The sequence below is a fragment of the Delphinus delphis genome, chromosome 11 (assembly GCF_949987515.2).
Source record: "Delphinus delphis chromosome 11, mDelDel1.2, whole genome shotgun sequence".
NCBI lineage: Eukaryota > Metazoa > Chordata > Mammalia > Artiodactyla > Delphinidae > Delphinus > Delphinus delphis.
The window spans coordinates 48,958,377-48,975,204 of NC_082693.1; the positions used below are offsets into that span (position 1 = coordinate 48,958,377).

Consider the following 16,828-nt stretch of genomic DNA (forward strand, 5'->3'; position numbering starts at 1 on the left):
CCCGAGGGTGGTGGAGAACTGGGCGGGAACTGCGGTCTGGTGTCTCGGTGGTGACAGGTGCGGGCAGGTCCGGCGGCGGCCGCCTCGGGCAGCAGGATTTTGGCCGCTCCCGAAAGGTTGGAGGAAAGATTGGACCCGAAATGAGGGACAGGGTTCGTGGCTCGTCGGGGCATGCTAAGAGGCTTGCGGGGAGCGGCGGCGGCGCCGGCGGCTCGTGCAGTTCTCTTCGTCCTTCTTCCTCTGGTAGTGCCGCTCCCACCCCAGGCCTTCCCGAACGATAGGTTACACTCGTTGGTGTGAGTCTCTTAATGTTTGACAGGTCCTGGTCCCGCAGCTGATCAGGATCTCACCCTCTACTTCTTTAGTCATTTCTTTTCCCGGCATTGTCGGCCTCCAAGTTCCCTATTCTGATTCTCATATTCTTCCGGGAGGCCGGCTGCAGGATGTTTGCGGTTCGTACTACACAGGTGGCATGTGTCAGGGCGCCACTTAAGAGAAAGGAACCTTAGTTCCTAGTTCCTTGTCAAAAGGAGGGAGGGGAGTACGGAACCTTAGGCTTCTGAGTGGTACCACGTGGTCTTGTGCCTTGGAGGCTTGATAGACGCCGGTAGCGTTTCTCTTAGAAGTGCAGCTCTTCCCTCCTGTTTGAAGGATAACGCAGGCCTGCAAAAAGTAGATAAGTCCACTTGAGGCTTAAGTCACTTGTTAACGTTCAAACTTATAAAATACGAAAGGATATACTTAAAATACTGAAGGAAGTATTTGGAGATTTTAATATTTGTGGGCCATATCAAGTGGTATTCAGAATAACTTCAGTATGTGAATATGTAACATAAAGTGCTCTGTTTTATTAGGAAGTATAATGCGCTTCTTTATTATAATAAAAGTTATTTTCATTTCTTATCATCACCATACAGTGGTATATAATTTAGAGTGTTTTTTCATTTACTCGATATGGCTTAGTGGAAGGAACGTAAGATTTAGACCCAAATTAGACCTTTTCACCACTTAGTTTGCAGTATGACTTTGAGAAAAGTTACTTTAAATCATTGCACCTCAGTACCTTCATCTATGAAATGGACAGAATAATTTCATTATAGGGGTTTATTCTGAGTCAATGAAATATTCTAAAAGATTATTTATGAGATAACATTAAATTTTAGTTACCTTCTTATCACCGCCATTTCTGATACAATGCTGTGGTATTAGAATCATTTTCAAGTAAACTAGTAGATGGCAGACTTGGGACTTGAATTTAAGTACTTTGATCTAAGTCTTGGTACTTTTTTCCTACTTTGTTAGGCTGCATACTATGTTTATGTGATAAAAACCCCTGAGGATGTAAACATATACTTGTTGCATTACAGCAAAAAATATTTAATAATTATTGTTCATATGGCAGTGTTCCTAAGATGTTTATTACTGTGGGGAAATTAGACATTTCCTAGGACATTTACGTTTACCTTGGCCTGTGGATTGTTAAAGATGAAATGAATCCTTGATTCTTATTGTTTGTTAAAGAACACTTTAAAATTCTTAATTTACCTTGCCTATTACCACCTCATAAAAAGATAAATGTGGATTTCCACAAAATAGAAATCTATAATTTAATATATAGATATTATTTATATGGGTATTCTCTTTAATGTTGTTGTGGTTTTGATATACTGAGTAATAATTGGTGGTGTTGATACTACAGGATGATGTGAGCAATATGAGTATTGTGAGCACTAAATGTTAAAGTTTAGCATTTTTATTTTTTGACAGAGTTACTGTAAATCATTTTAAAAGATCTATTTAAAAGAGTAAATACAGGAAGTCTATAAATGAGTCATTTCAGTGCTTCCATTTTAAAGAAAAGGAAACTGAGGCCCAGATATTTAGGTAACAGCAGAATGTGCAAATTTTTATCTTCACAATTGATTTCCCCTCTTATTTAAAGAAAAAAATGCAGGAAAAAGATGGTACTGGGATACTGCAGAAACTATATAGTTTGGTTTATATGCGAGCCAGTTTTCTTGGAATTAGCAGGTGAAACCTGTCAAAAAAGGAATTAACAAAAGTTTGATTCAGAGTTTTAAGGAGAATAATTTCGAAAGTACAAATTTGATAATGTATTCATGAGTACAGAATTAGTAAAGATATTTAATAATTTAGTTGTAACTTGGGCTCATGTTTTTGGAACTCATTAAAACTTGTTAAAAAGTTATCTCTCTTTTTAAGGTCTTAAAAAATCGTTGGATTAGTCATTTATGGGTATTTGGGCAAATCCTGTTTGTTATTTTATAGCTGAAATGGGCCATATGCAAATGGAACATTGTCTTGGTATATGTATATAACTATCTTGGAAAGACTGATAAGGACTATTGAGAAAAAATGGTAGGTTTACCATGAGTTTATTCTTGAAATTTTAATACTAATGTTTGATGTTACAGTGAAATGTGTGCAGATGAATAAAGTTCATTAATTAGGTTGTGAGCACTTTGCAGATAAGGACTGCCTCTTAGTAGGCTGGTAATTAATGCTAACACCTGGGCAAGGATAAAAATTTGCTTCTACATGAATTTCTGTTTATTTGTAAATGGTGAATGATTTTTATCTGGAAGCTAACCTTCTAGAAATGAAAATAAGTTACCCATGTCTGAGATGAGGAGAAACAAACCTTATGATATGTTTGGTATTAGACTTCATAGTGACAGTAATGTCAAAATTGATGCAAGAGAGTTGTACCTCTTAAAAAGGTTGGGTATAAAAGTAACACAGATCTGCATTCGATGGAGTAAAGCAGTGGTCTTGTATGCTGTTTCTTGATCTGTGTTTAGCTCCAAGGAGAGATTCAGAAAACCAGGAACAAGACTGTTAGAATTTAGAAACTATAGAGGAAGAATAAAGGAACTAGAACTGTTTAGCTTAGGATGAATGAAAGATAATTTAATTTTCAGATACATGGTAGTTTCTCCTGATAAGATAAAAGGAAAATTTGTTTAAAGTTCATTCCATGTAAGTATATTAGGGATGGAGGAACCTATTGAAGGGGATAATAGTTAAATGAATAAATGTACAAAAGCATGTTGTGGGTTATGGAATACTCTCTTTAGAGATTTCTTTTAAAATAGATTTATTATGAGTAAATAAACAGGTGACTACAAATCACCAAAATCACTGCTTTATTTCCCCATTTTATTAAATGTTATTCATCTACCAATCATTTTCACTAATTTTTATGTTCAAGTATGTTCAAAGCTAACTTTATAAATTAAATTTTGCATGTCATTTTTATATAAACCCTAATAAAATAACTCTAGTAGGTTTAAGGTAACTTTGGAGAGTAGCTTTAATTTGCATTTAGAGTCATTTAAAATATGTATGATGTTTTTGTCTCAATAAACTGCCAAGGAATCACATCAGTCAGGTTTTTAGATAGGAGAGACACTAATTTCAATTTCAGAGCTTTCCTTCCATTCCTACTCTTTTACCTAGAAGTCTTTGAGGCTTTATTTTATATGGTCCCTTATGTTTTTGCGACTTAGATTTACACTAACAGAAAATAATCTTAAGTCAAAAAATCAGTTAATAATGTAAATGGACACTATTAATCAATATGAACTCCAGATTGTTTAGTGTGTACTTGTTGAGAAGTTTTTACATTACTGTTACTGTTAATTTTAGTTGTACCAAAGTGTTTACCACTGAAATAGGGTATATATTACATCATTTGCAGGAAATGAAACCAGAAAGCAAAACTGTTTTTTAGTGTTGGTAAATTGATGAAAATAAGGACAGAAATAGGGACATTAAAGTGTATTTTTCACATTTTAGTTGCTTAAAATCGAGAAAAGCAATTTTTCCTAATTTAATTGTTTTCATAAGTTTTAAAATCACTTGTAAGTGGTTAGTGAAGCCAAGATTAATGTACCCTAATTGGCCAAGAAGATCCAGAGCTTTAGTCAGTGTTTTCATTTATCTACTTAGTGACATTCAGGCTTTATTTTTTCCTAAATCATACCATTTTTTTAATTAGCACATACAAGGTATTAACTAGATGTTCTTTTTAGAAAATAGTTTTGTGACAGTTACTAATCTTGCTTGCATGAAAGTATAATAAGAAAAAAATTGTCAGGCTATGACCGATCATATTACATTTAAAAACACTGTGCTAGGTATTGTTGAAGTACTTATATATGTTAACTTATTTACTCATCACCACAATTCTAGGGTACTAGAATGTGAATGTGCTCTAACTCACATTTGCCAGAATAGGAATTCACCCGGATAGGCTCAAAGAGGTGTTCACACATTGATATATCTGAGATTCGAACCCAAGCAGTCTGGGGCTTTAATTCAGGCTTTAAAATTACTGTTCTACTCTGCCTTTTGTTTTAAAGATGCATTTTAAAGTGTTCCACTTTTTTAAAAAATGGACTTTCTTTTCTCTTTAAATGGAGTCTATTTTATATTTAGCAGCAGAATTCTTCCATTTTATCCCACACTTGTTTCTTGTGACTGTTCAGTTTAGATATGGTAGAAAATCTTAACATCTTGCTTTTGGAAATTAAAATATGTTTAAAGATTAATAGGTTATTTACTGAATATGTAGAATAAATATTATTTTGATGCAAAAGTACATTTAAACAAAAGAAACTGGGATCGTGTATTATTTAGATTTGGGGTTTTAATTGTTTATCAGTAATCATAAGTGATTTGTTAGAGGCCATATGGCCCCTTTTCATATAGTTTTACAGAAACAGCATATCAAGCAGATAGGAAGAACTTGTAGGATATTTTGTTTTAGTACTTTGCCCATATTTTTAAAAGTGTTTGGTTTACAATAAACCACAAATACATAAGACTTTTTTTCAACTAAGAATCCATAGGAACAGCCCAACACAGAAAATGCAAATGTGAAAGTTCGATATTTTATGTTCTATGTTTACCAACTTTTTGTGAATTTTCAAAGTCAAAGCACATTTGAATTAAGACAGTGGAAGGTACATAACCATATTGATACCTCTTTAACATCTTCCTGAAAACTGACAGTCCATGTAACATCACTGCTAATAAAATCAATTTTGCCATGTTAGTCATTAGATATATTTGTTTTATTACATGAGTTTAGAGTGATTTTTCTTTTCCTCACTTTGAGAATCACTTTACAAAAAAAGCATAATTATTATAAAAGTGAATTGAAACACCATCAGATATATTGGCAGGGAGATAAAGGGAAGGTTGAGAACTACTGGTGGAGGTGTTTGCATGCATTATCTGGTTGGATTTTCAAAATAAGGATCAAAGTATGTATTTATATTCCTTTCTTGTAGATGAGAAGTCTGAACTCAGAGGAATCATTTGGTTTGCATGTGGTTCACAGGTGATAATACCACCACTAGTGAACCTTTATTGAGTGCTTACTCTGTTCCAGCCACTATTCTAAATGCTTTATACATGTGCAGCATATAATAAGAGCAAGTACTCTTATTTACCTCATTTTACGGGTGTGTGATGATTTCAGAGCTGGTTTTTTAAATACCTGGCTTATAATGATTTAAAATACTAAATCCTACCAGTATCTCCTTAGTATTAAAAATGTTTTGTGCTGTCACTACTTACATGTAATTCAAACAGTATTTCATAAGGCAGTAAACTATTTCTTCTTAGTCTCCATATAGAATTTTTCAGCGATTACTAGTTTTTCCTTCCCTGCGTAATGTCAGCCTGGTTTGTGCCTCTTATTTTCATTTCCTTAGTTACTACTGTAATTCACACTCTGTATCTTATATTTATTCCTTTGAAGTCGTTTTTTTCCAGATTCTTTCACCATCTATTCTTTAAAACAAAGGGAATGTAGTTCCTTTCAACTTTATCATCCAGTTTACATAGAAGCCACTACTAAAGAAACCTAGAATAAGACTGATTGGTAGTAAGTGACCTCAGTTTTGGATACAGATTAAAATGATGTATCTGAGGGAACAATCAAGAATAGCTCCTCAAAAAGAAGCAGCTCGGATTCTAATATAAGGCAGAAAACCTCTGTAGGATTAACCTATATTTGGTTATGCCTAGAATACTGCTTCTGTCGGTAAGATTCTGCATGGCTTCTTTATAGCTCTCCAAAAAGAAAAGGAGGGTAATGACTACTTTTTCCTCTTCATGAGGAGGAGAATTAAGAATACGGTCCCTTCCACTCTCCTTTTAGTTTTGAGAAGACCCACATATTAGTGTGATAATTCCTTGTGGTTCAGGAAAATGGTTTAGCAGAAGTAGCCATAGAAAAGACTTCCTCTGTGAAAGAAGTTAAAGGCTCTCACAAGTTAAGTCCAATGTGGCTCTGAGACCAGGCTATTCTGAGTTTCAGAGAGGCAGTTTTTGTTATTTTTTTAAATTGAAATATAGTTGATTTACAATGTTGTGTTAGTTTCAGGTGTACAGCAGAGTGATTCAGTTATACCTATACATATATCCATTCTTTTTTAGATTCTTTTCCATTATAGATATTACAAGATATTGAATATGGTTCCCTGTGCTATACAGTAGGTCCTTGTTGGTTATCTGTTTTATATATAGTGTTTTGTATATTTTAATCACAAACTCTCCTAATTTACCCCCCCACCCCACCCCCAAAAACACACATACATACTCACACACTTTCCCCTTTGGTAACCATAAGTTTGTTTTCTATGTCTGTGAGTCTGTTTCTGTTTTGTAAATAGGTTCATTTGTATCCGTGTTTTTAGATTCCACATGTAAGTGATATCATCTGATATTTGCCTTTCTTTGTCTTACCGACTTCACTTAGTATAGAGAGCCAGTTAAAACCTGGGAGCATTAGAGACAAAATTAAAAAGAGCATCAAGTTCCTGTAGTAAAAAAACAAAAAGATTAAGAATGGTAGGGTGATAATTATATTTATCATGTTGTACATTACGTCTCTAGTATGTATGTATTTTCTAACTGTTAAGTTTGTACCTTTTGACTGCCTTCATCCAATTCTTCTTCCCCCCACTCCTGCCTCTGGTAACCATACTCTTTTTATATGAGTTTGTTTGGTTGGTTGTTTTTGTAGTATAATTATCCTGTATCACTATGTTACTTCCTGTTGCAGAACGTAGCGATTCGATATTTCTGTACATTTCAAAATGATCACCAAAATAAGTCTAGTTATGATCTATCACCATGCAAAGATATTACATAATTATTGACTGTATTTCCGGCACTGTACATTTCATACCGGTGACTCATTTATTTTGCAGCTTGAAGTTTGTACCTCTTAATCTCATTCACCTATTTCTCTCCTCCTCCCACCTTCCTTTCCCCCAGCAACCACGTGTTTATTCTCTGTATCTGTGACTCTTCTGTTTTGTTATGTTTGTTCATTTTTTAGATTCCACATATATGTGAAATCATACGTATTTGTCCTGTCTGAGTTATTTCATTTAGCATAATACTCTCTACATCCATTCATGTTGTTGCAAATGGCAAAATTTCATTCTTTAAGGCTGAGTAGTATTCCATTGTAATATAATTAACAATGCTGTATGTTATATATGAAAGTTGTTAGAGTAAATCCTTAGAGTTCTCATCATAAGGAAAAAAGTTTTTTTCTGTTTAATTTTGTATTATATGAGATAATGGATGTTCACTAAACTTATTGTGGTAATCATTTCATAGTGCATATAAGTGAAATCATTATGCTGTACACCTTAAACTCATATAGTGCTGTATGTCAATTATATCTCAGTAAAACTGGAGGAAAGAAAAAAAGAATGATAAGGGTTAAATGATCATGGTTAAAGAGACCTGATAATTTGGGTTGCTTTATATTTTTTAGCAATATAACAGCTTGACAAATTTTAACAGTTTAATCAAGAAATTTTTCTTTGATATAGATGGAAAATGTATTTTCGTAACTTTGGATATCAAGCAGAAGAAACTTGATTCTCAGGAGAGATGTAGCTAAGTATATGTACTGTGTAGTTGTGGCTATGATTACAAATATTACCACTCTTTTATAAGGTTAAGAGCTTTTTGCATGTATGAAATAAGTGATAGTGTTGTCATTTTACAGATTCAGAAACTGAGGTACAGAGTTAAGTGCACGTGGTAATATACTCAGTCAGTGGTAGAGCAGAGATTCTGACTTAGGCAGTCAACTCTAACGCCTGCATTTTAAACTGTACTGCCTGCCTATGAGTGATAAGCCATAGCCATTTATGGAAGCATTTTTTTGAGGGATGAATACTTGAAAGTATTAGAATCAAGAAGTGACAGCTTCGTCATATTAGTAAAACACCATATTGATCTAGTTATCCATGTGAGGAACCTCTAGAATTTTCTAGGTCTTTCTGGTTTAGCCTTCTAGTCGTAGCAGTCTTATTTCTAACTAATATAGCTCTTTGATACAGATGGTGCTTCCCGTTTCCTGCAAAGTCTTTACATGCTCCTACCTTATAGGACTTTACACATCATTCATATTATTTCCAGTATATTTTACTAAGCCCTGACTTTCCGTTTCTTCAAAACCAATCTCTGTAAAATCATCCGTAATAATTCCATCCAGATCTATGGCCCTTTCACTCTCTTCTTTATTTTTTTTTAAATACAAGAGCTTTATAGTGATATAATTCCCATATCATACAATTTGCCCACTTGATGTGTACAGTTCACTGGATTTGGGTATGTCCACAAAGTTGTGCAACCATCATCACAATCAATTTTGGAATATTTTTATCATCCCAAAAAGAAACCTCATACCTATTAGCAGTCTCCCCTGCCCCCTTTTCTACCCAAATCTCCCTGTTTTTGGCAGCTACCAAATCTTTCTTGTTCTATAATTTTGCCTTCTGGATATTTCATGTAAATAGAATCATATAATATGTGTGATTTTTGTGCCTGGCTTCATTCACTTAACATGTTTTTTAGGTTCATCCGTTTTGTTGTGTGTATCAGTACTTCATTTCTTTTTATTTCCAAAAAATGTTCCATTGTATAGATATACCACATTGAATTATTCCTTCATCGGTTGATGGACATTTGGGTTGTTCACAATTTTTGACTGTTACAAATAATCCTGCTATGAACATTTGTGTGCAAGTTTTTGTCTAGACACAAGTTTTCATTTCTCTTGGGTGTATACCTAGGAATGGAATTGCCGAGTCTCTATGTTTGCTTTTTAAGAACTGATAGACTCTTTTCCAAACTAGTTGCACCATTTTCCATTTCCACCAGCAGTGTATGAGGGCTCCAGTTTCTCCACATCCTTGAAGTGCTTGTTGTTGCCTGTCTTTTTGATTATAGCCATCTTGGTGGATATGAAGTGGTATCTCATTGGGGTTTTGATTTCAGTTTTCATAGTGGCTAATGATGTTGCACATCTTTTCATATATGCTTATTGACCCTTTGTATATCTTTGGGAAAATGTCTGTCTAGATCCTTTGCCTATTTTCCAATTTGGTTATTTGGTTCTTTATTATTGAATTTTAAGAGTTCTTTATTCTGGATACAAATTCTTTATCAGATAGATGATTTGCAGAATTTTCTCTGATTCTGTGGGTTTTCTTTTCACTTTCACAATCTTACTTGGCCTCCTTCCTGAGTTCTTTATTTGTCTCTTAGTTTAGATGTAAAAAGAGGTCATAAAAATTAGTTCTTGCCAACTGATGAATTTAATGTGCAGAGCAGAAAATAGGTTGGAAACGCTTCAGATCTAAAAATTAAGATATAAAGGGATGATTATTTGGTTTATTTGATGGTTTATTTGAAAGAACTTCATAGCTTTCTTTGGCTATGTTTTACTGATGAGTTTTAGTTTGTGGTACTTAAAAAAATTCAGTGAAATATCTAGTTTATAACGATTTAAAATACTACATACGGGACTTCCCTGCCGGTCCAGTGGTTAAGACTTTGCCTTCCAATGCAGGGGATGTGGGTTCATTCCCTGGTCAGGGAGCTAAGATCCCACATGCCTTGTGGCCAAAAAACCAAAACATAAAACAGAAGCAATATTGTAACAAATTCAATAGCACTTTTAAAAATGGTCCACATCTGGGCTTCCCTGGTGGCTCAGTGGTTGAGAGTCCGCCTGCCGATGCAGGGAACACGGGTTCGTGCCCCGGTCCGGGAAGATCCCACATGCTGCGGAGCGGCTGGGCCCGTGAGCCATGGCCGCTGAGCCTGTGCGTCCGGAGCCTGTGCTCCTCAACGGGAGAGGCCACAACAGTGAGAGGCCCGCGTACCAAAAAAAAAAAAATGGTCCACATCAAAAAAATAAATAAAATACTAGATACTATTAATATCTCTTTTAGTATTAAAAATGGTTTATGCTATTGCAACTCATGTAATTTAAACAGTATTTTATTAAATGAGAGGATTAGTTATAGAGTGAATATCCAAAATTGTTTATGCTGTTAATTCTACGCACAATAGTTACGCCTGTTGTTCTCAGATTAAGTGTACTACATTGGATGAGGCTGAAATTTTTATGTATCTTCTTAGTTGTAAAAGAGTGACTGTATTATGTCTACTTTGAGGAGAAAAAGGTAGGATTTTTTTGAAAAAATAAACGTCATATTTATGTCAGTATTAGGCAGTTAAGAAGGAACTGCTTATCTGAAAGTTGTCAGCATAAACATGTACTAATCAAAAAAAAAAAAAAAACAACACACAACTATACATTCACCAGCTCTGTGGTTTTCTAAATCCAGCTTTTGGGATTTCCGCATTTCCCTGTACTGCTTTTAAATGTCTTTGTATTTAGGACTATTTCTAAGTCATTTATTGGTCCCTTTATATCTTTCTTAAATTTGCTTCTAGTGTGTATAAAAACACTAAACAACTTTTGAGACTCTCCTATCTTTCCCCACTATCATCCCCCCAAAACAACCCAACAACAACAAAAAACCTACAACCTGGCTTTTTTAGTTCTTACTAAAATGCAGGAGCTTTTCTGCATTTGAGGACTGTCTTAAAATTGACTCAGATTTATTTTGGGTCCTAAAATTGACCCTGCTTCTTTGGAGCCATTGAAGATTATTCTCTCCAGACCACAGTACAAATTGTCTTTCTTGATGCCATTAGAATATTTAGCACCATACAACTGAAGTACCCATAACTTTATGTAAGTTTTTGATTTATTAAACATTTCATGAGTATTTGAACCTCCCACCAATCCTGTGAGATACTGCCAGTGGTCATCATGAAATGTAAATCAGATCATATCTCTTCTAAATATTTTTCATTGGCTTTCATTGCATTTAGGATAAAATCTTTAGTTACCTTAAAGGCTCTATGTAGTCTGGCCCCAGCCTACCTTACCTAGCATCTCTTCTCCCTTTGTCATAAACTCCAACTGCATTTAGTCAGTTCCTCCAGCATACCTAACTCCCAAAGTTGTTCCGGCCCTAGCACATGCTTTTCCTTCAGTCTAGATAGCTTTTTATCTTATTCTTCGTGAAATAACTCCTGTCCATATGCTAAAATATTATTTTTTCAAAAAGGCTTTCCTTTATTCTAAATAGGGACCCCTTTATTATGCTTTTATAGCTCCCTATGCGTCACAGCACTTACTACAGTATTTTACTACGTCTTAATTATTTACTGTCACTTTCCTTCACTAGACCCTGAATTCCATGAACATAGGGCTCTTGGCTATTTTGCTAACAACTAATGCATACGGAATAGCATATATGTAGTAGACCTCCAATAAATATTTTTTGAATGAATGTATTTCAATTTCTAAGATGAACAATCTAAAGGTTTAGCATTGAGTAACTTCTCTAAGACCTCACAGCAAGTAATGTCAGGAAGAGAACTTTGGTCTAGTACTTTTTCTACAGTAAATTTAGAATTCACATCTACTTAAGTCTCATTTCACGAGGTAAGAAAATTTATAAGCAAGAATAATCATGAAAACAAATTGCTATTGGGTGTGCTTTTCTGCTAAGTTCCTGATAGGCAAAGATCTAACATTTACCAAAAGGTGCCCCCACTTTGAAAATACTTATTTTGTTCATGAGTGAAAAAGAACTTGAGGACTGGCCTCGGGATGCAAATTTTGGAATCATTGGTATGAGTTACAATATCACTGAGAGTATTAACAGTGAGAGAAGAAGAAATTTGAGAGCAGCTCTGTGGAATACTAACATTTAAGCAGAGGAAGAGAATGCTGTTAAATTACATATATATAATTATATGTAATATATATTTACTGTTAACATATTAATACAATATTAATTATATTATACTATTATTAGATATAATATATAATATAATATATATATATTCCTCCCACCCAGAAAGGTAGAATCACAGATTATTTTTAAAAGCATTGATATAGTAATAAAATTATGGATCCTTTGGATTTGTTAGGGTGGCCATTGGTAACTTAGTGAGAACCTTTTTGAGAGCCCATTGAGGTAGGAAGATCTGTTGTGCTAGGTTGAAGAGCAGGTGAGGGTTGAGGAGAGCTTGGCTGCGGGGACAAGTCAGAAAAATGGGGGTAGATAGAAGAGGAAATGAATATGTGAGTTGGGAGGTTATGTGGGGGGAATGGGGAAAAGAGTTGGCCCCTCTTATATGCTAAGTTAAAAAGAGAGAGAAAAGATACAGGGAGAAACAAGGAGAATAGGGGCTGTTAATGACGTAAGTCTCCAAGGAGGCAGAAGGAAATTAGATCCAAAGACTAGGAACAAAAATTATTAGCCTTGGATTTAAGGAGGGTTATATCCTCCACGATATATAAGGGAATCAGGTATGATAAAGGTGTGGAACAAAACAGTAAGAAAGTTGGGACTTTTACTTCCTTGAAAAGTAAGCAGCAAGGCTGCCTATTCAGCCTAATGGGCTAGAGACTTAATGAAACTGGCAAATTATTGGAAATAGAGAAGGCTAAATGGAGACATGCTGGAGGATTGTAGGTCATCTTTAAAGGACTTGAGATATTGATTGAAGACCATAGATCTTTAATCTCCATGAAATTTTCTTTAGTAATTTTTGAACTCAGATAATAACATGATCAAAATATTTTCATATCGATGTACTAGTGTTTGAGAATCATCAGTTGTGACCTAGTATGAGGCATCGTCATAAAATCCCTTGTAATCCACTGAAACAGGGGAATGACAGTGATTAAGCCACAGCCAGAGGCCTCAGTCAAAAGTAAAATGATCTTGAGCATATTTTGGTACATTTGCTTCATAGCTTTTTATATGGGAACAGTCAAGTGACTCAATATTATTCAGAAATATTTCACCTTTAGTTTCATCTATAAGGTATAGACTCCTTTGTGTAAGAAACTTAGTCTGTTTATCGTAAAGCGATTAATAACTACTCTGTACTTTGGGCTATCAAGATGTTTGCACATTAGTATTTACTTGAATTTTAGATGGTTGCAAGTCTATAGTTTAATGTAATATTTGATACTAAAGCTTGATCAGCTCAAAATCAGTATTTCTGTCCGTTTTAGGATTTTTTTTATTGATTTGCTTATATTATCTTCCCAGATATCAAGGGTAATAATCTCTACTTTCTGTACTTTGTGCTTTTCTTTTCTTATGAGATGTCAGCCAGTCATTTTTTACTTTTCTGGCTTACTTACTAGGCGTTAGTTACCAAAAGGAAATATTTCTTGAAAATGAATACATTACTATATATCAGAATCATAATTTGATCAATTTGGAAATAAATAAATCATGTCTTTCTAAATAAAATTCTTCAGAGTTTATGTAAGCTTTTTGTTCAAATCTAATGCAAATTCATCTGTTGGATTTGGAAGAGGTAATATAAAATGTAAAAGATAAATATGAGGTAATAGAAAATTATAAATTTCTTTAAAAAATAAAACTAAAGCTATGCATTTTATACATTTTGCTGTACCTATTTTTTATCCTATTTTTATGCTTGAAATTTTCATTTGCTGAATCTATCAGCTTTGTTGACTGCAGCATTATTCATAGTCTGTACATTTGACTCCATTTCATTTTGTGTATATATATGAAGATATATATAAACTATTATTCTATATTAAATGGAAAACATATTAGTCATAGTAAATATTTCAGAATACAAAGAAAAATATAACAAAACACCTGTGTACTCCTTTCTTAGTTTAAAAAAATAAAACATTACAGATACAGTTGAATCTCCCTGTACATGTTTCCCTAATCCTAACCCGTTCCCTCCCTTGCCAGAGGGAGCCACCATCCAGAAATTGATTTTTATTATTCTCTTTGCTTATATTTTTAATATATGCATGGATTTATGAATAATATTATTTGTGGCATGTTTAAAATTTTTATATAGTTGTACTGTGTGTGCATATCTATGTTATCTTAATATGTTTGTGTTATATTACATGTAGCCTTTTGCAGCTTGTATTTTTTAATTCAACATTGCAGTTTTGAGATTTATCCATGTTAGTACATGTAGTATTTTTCATTTTAGTTTTTGGGTAGTATTTCTTGGTAGGAATGATGAATATTGGTTTGGGTTTTTTTTCCAATTTTCCATTTGCAAATTATGCTGCGTTATGTATTCTTCAGTTGTATTCTTGTAAATATGTGCAAGAGTTTCTGTAGGGTAAAACTTAGCAACGGCAATACATGATTCTATGGTATGCACATCTTCATCTTTAATAAATATTGCCAAATTCTCCAAAATGAGGATTCTAGTTTATACCCCAGTTGGTAGTTTATGAGTTGCAGTTACTACACATCTTCTCCACACTTAATATTATTGACACATGTGCATGTGCTTGTGTTTTCACCAATTTCATGAGAATGATGTGGTATGGTGTTAATTGGTATTTTTCATACTGCTAATGAGATTGAACATCTCATATGTGTAGAGGCCATTCTGATGTTCTGTGATTTGCCCTTTTTTTGCATTCTCTTTTTAAAAAATTAATTTAAAGGAGTTTTTCATGTTCTAATCCTTTGTTGATTATAGGCAGTATAAGTATCTCTCCCAATCTGTATCTTTCTTTACTTGGTGCCTTTGTTGAACAGAAACTTATCATTTTAACCTCGCAATTTTATCAGCTTTTACCTTTAAGATTTTTTGTTTTTTGTCTTAACTCTTCCTGTATTCTGAAGTAATAAGGATTTTCTTCTGTATCTTTTAAAAAATTATATTTTTGCTTTCACATTTATGTTTTTAATCCAACTACAATGTACTTTTGTAAGTTTCTGCTGTAATGCAGCATGTGTACCTAAGAATCACTGTGCTATATGCAAAATCATGCAATAAAAACCACAGGGCATACGGGAAAAATAGGGTTGGGGCACAGAGCTTTAAAAAGTTTTTCAGGGACCCTTTTTTTTTTTAAAAAAAGATAATAAAATGGTAGCATGGTTTTACACATTTTAAATGGTTAATAAATACATTAATACTGCAGTAAATATGGTATTTTTATTTTGAAAAAGATGAGACTTGCTTGAAGTGGGATTGTAAAATGGTAGGAGGGTTATCCGAAATCTGCCAAGGAGTTGTAACACCAGATGTGGAGAGTGTGGTTCATAACACACATGGTGAATGTAAGTAGATGTTTAAAATGTATGTTTTGTGCATACCTGTGCCGCTCAGTGTAGCTGGGAAATTTTCCACATATATCTAGTGTTTGTTTCAGTTAGGATGAGGGTGAGACAAGCAAGGCACCTAGGGTGTAAAATTTAAGGAAGCGCTCCCTGTTAGGGTCCCTAGGATCTCACTTGCCTCACCCTAGTCCTCGCACTGCTTATGGGTGAAGTAGTGCTTAAGCATGCACTGAATTTGTGTTACTGTTCCCTTGTATATCAATCATGTTGAACACATTCAGGCTTTCGTAAGAAGCTTTTTTGAATAGAACTGACTACATATGTGAGGTATAGAGCTCTTAATTAATTTTTCCCGTATATATAGCCAGATCTTTCTACACTGGTTTGTAATGATTTTAGCATGCAGCATAGTTCCACATGTATTTGAGCCTGGTTCTTGTTTCTTTGTGCTATTTTCATTGGTCTTTCCACTTCTCCCTATGCTAATAACACATTTGCTTAATCACAGGTCTGGCACTAACTTTGTAACCTTGGGCAAGTTAATTTCTGTGTGCCTATGAAATTATAATAGTGCCTACCTCATTGGGTAGTTAAAGGAGTAAATGAGCCAATATATTAAAGTGCTTAGAAGTATGTGCCTGGCCCAAGAGTAAAGCTCAAATGTTAGTTATTTTGTTATTATTAAAAGTAATCCCTGTTAGTTAATAAAGAGTCTTGAGATCTAGTAGACTGAGATTGCCATCTTGTTTTTCCTTTTCCAAACTAAGAGGAAATGGGGAGAAGCTTTTGGAAGGATTCCCTGAGAAAGTGATGGTTAAACTATCTGAAAGATGATAAGAGTTAACTAGGTGTTGAGAGCAGTAGGAGAATATTTGAGGCAGAAGGAGCCATGAGGCAGAAAAAAGTGTGTCCAGGAACTAGATCTCAGCACAAAGAAAAATGGTACCAGTTAAGACTGGAGAGGTAAGTAGGAGCAGATCAGATCATGCAAGACCTATTAGGCAATGTTAAGCATTTTAGACTTCATGTTAAAATCAGTTATAACTATTTGTAAAGACTGATATTTCAAGAATAAAAGCCACGAAGTATTAATCTTTACAAATAGTTATAACTATTCAAAAGAGAAACTCAGAAGCTGAAGTTGGGTGCATCTGGACCCTAATAGCATATCAAGGATTAAGAGTGCTGTTGAGAATGTAAAATAAATTCAAGTCCTTGTTCACTTAGTGAGCTATTATTCACTTAGTGAGCTATTATTGATTTTGTTCGAGTCTTTTATGAGTTAAAATTAAGGAATCTTGTGT

General features: G+C 34.1%; 1 protein-coding gene across 3 annotated transcripts in view; it reads left to right on the forward strand.

Moving 5' to 3' along the window:
- Positions 1-16,828, forward strand: part of USP15 (ubiquitin specific peptidase 15) — a 128,308-nt gene that overhangs the window by 449 nt on the left and 111,031 nt on the right. The window lies entirely within an intron of this gene.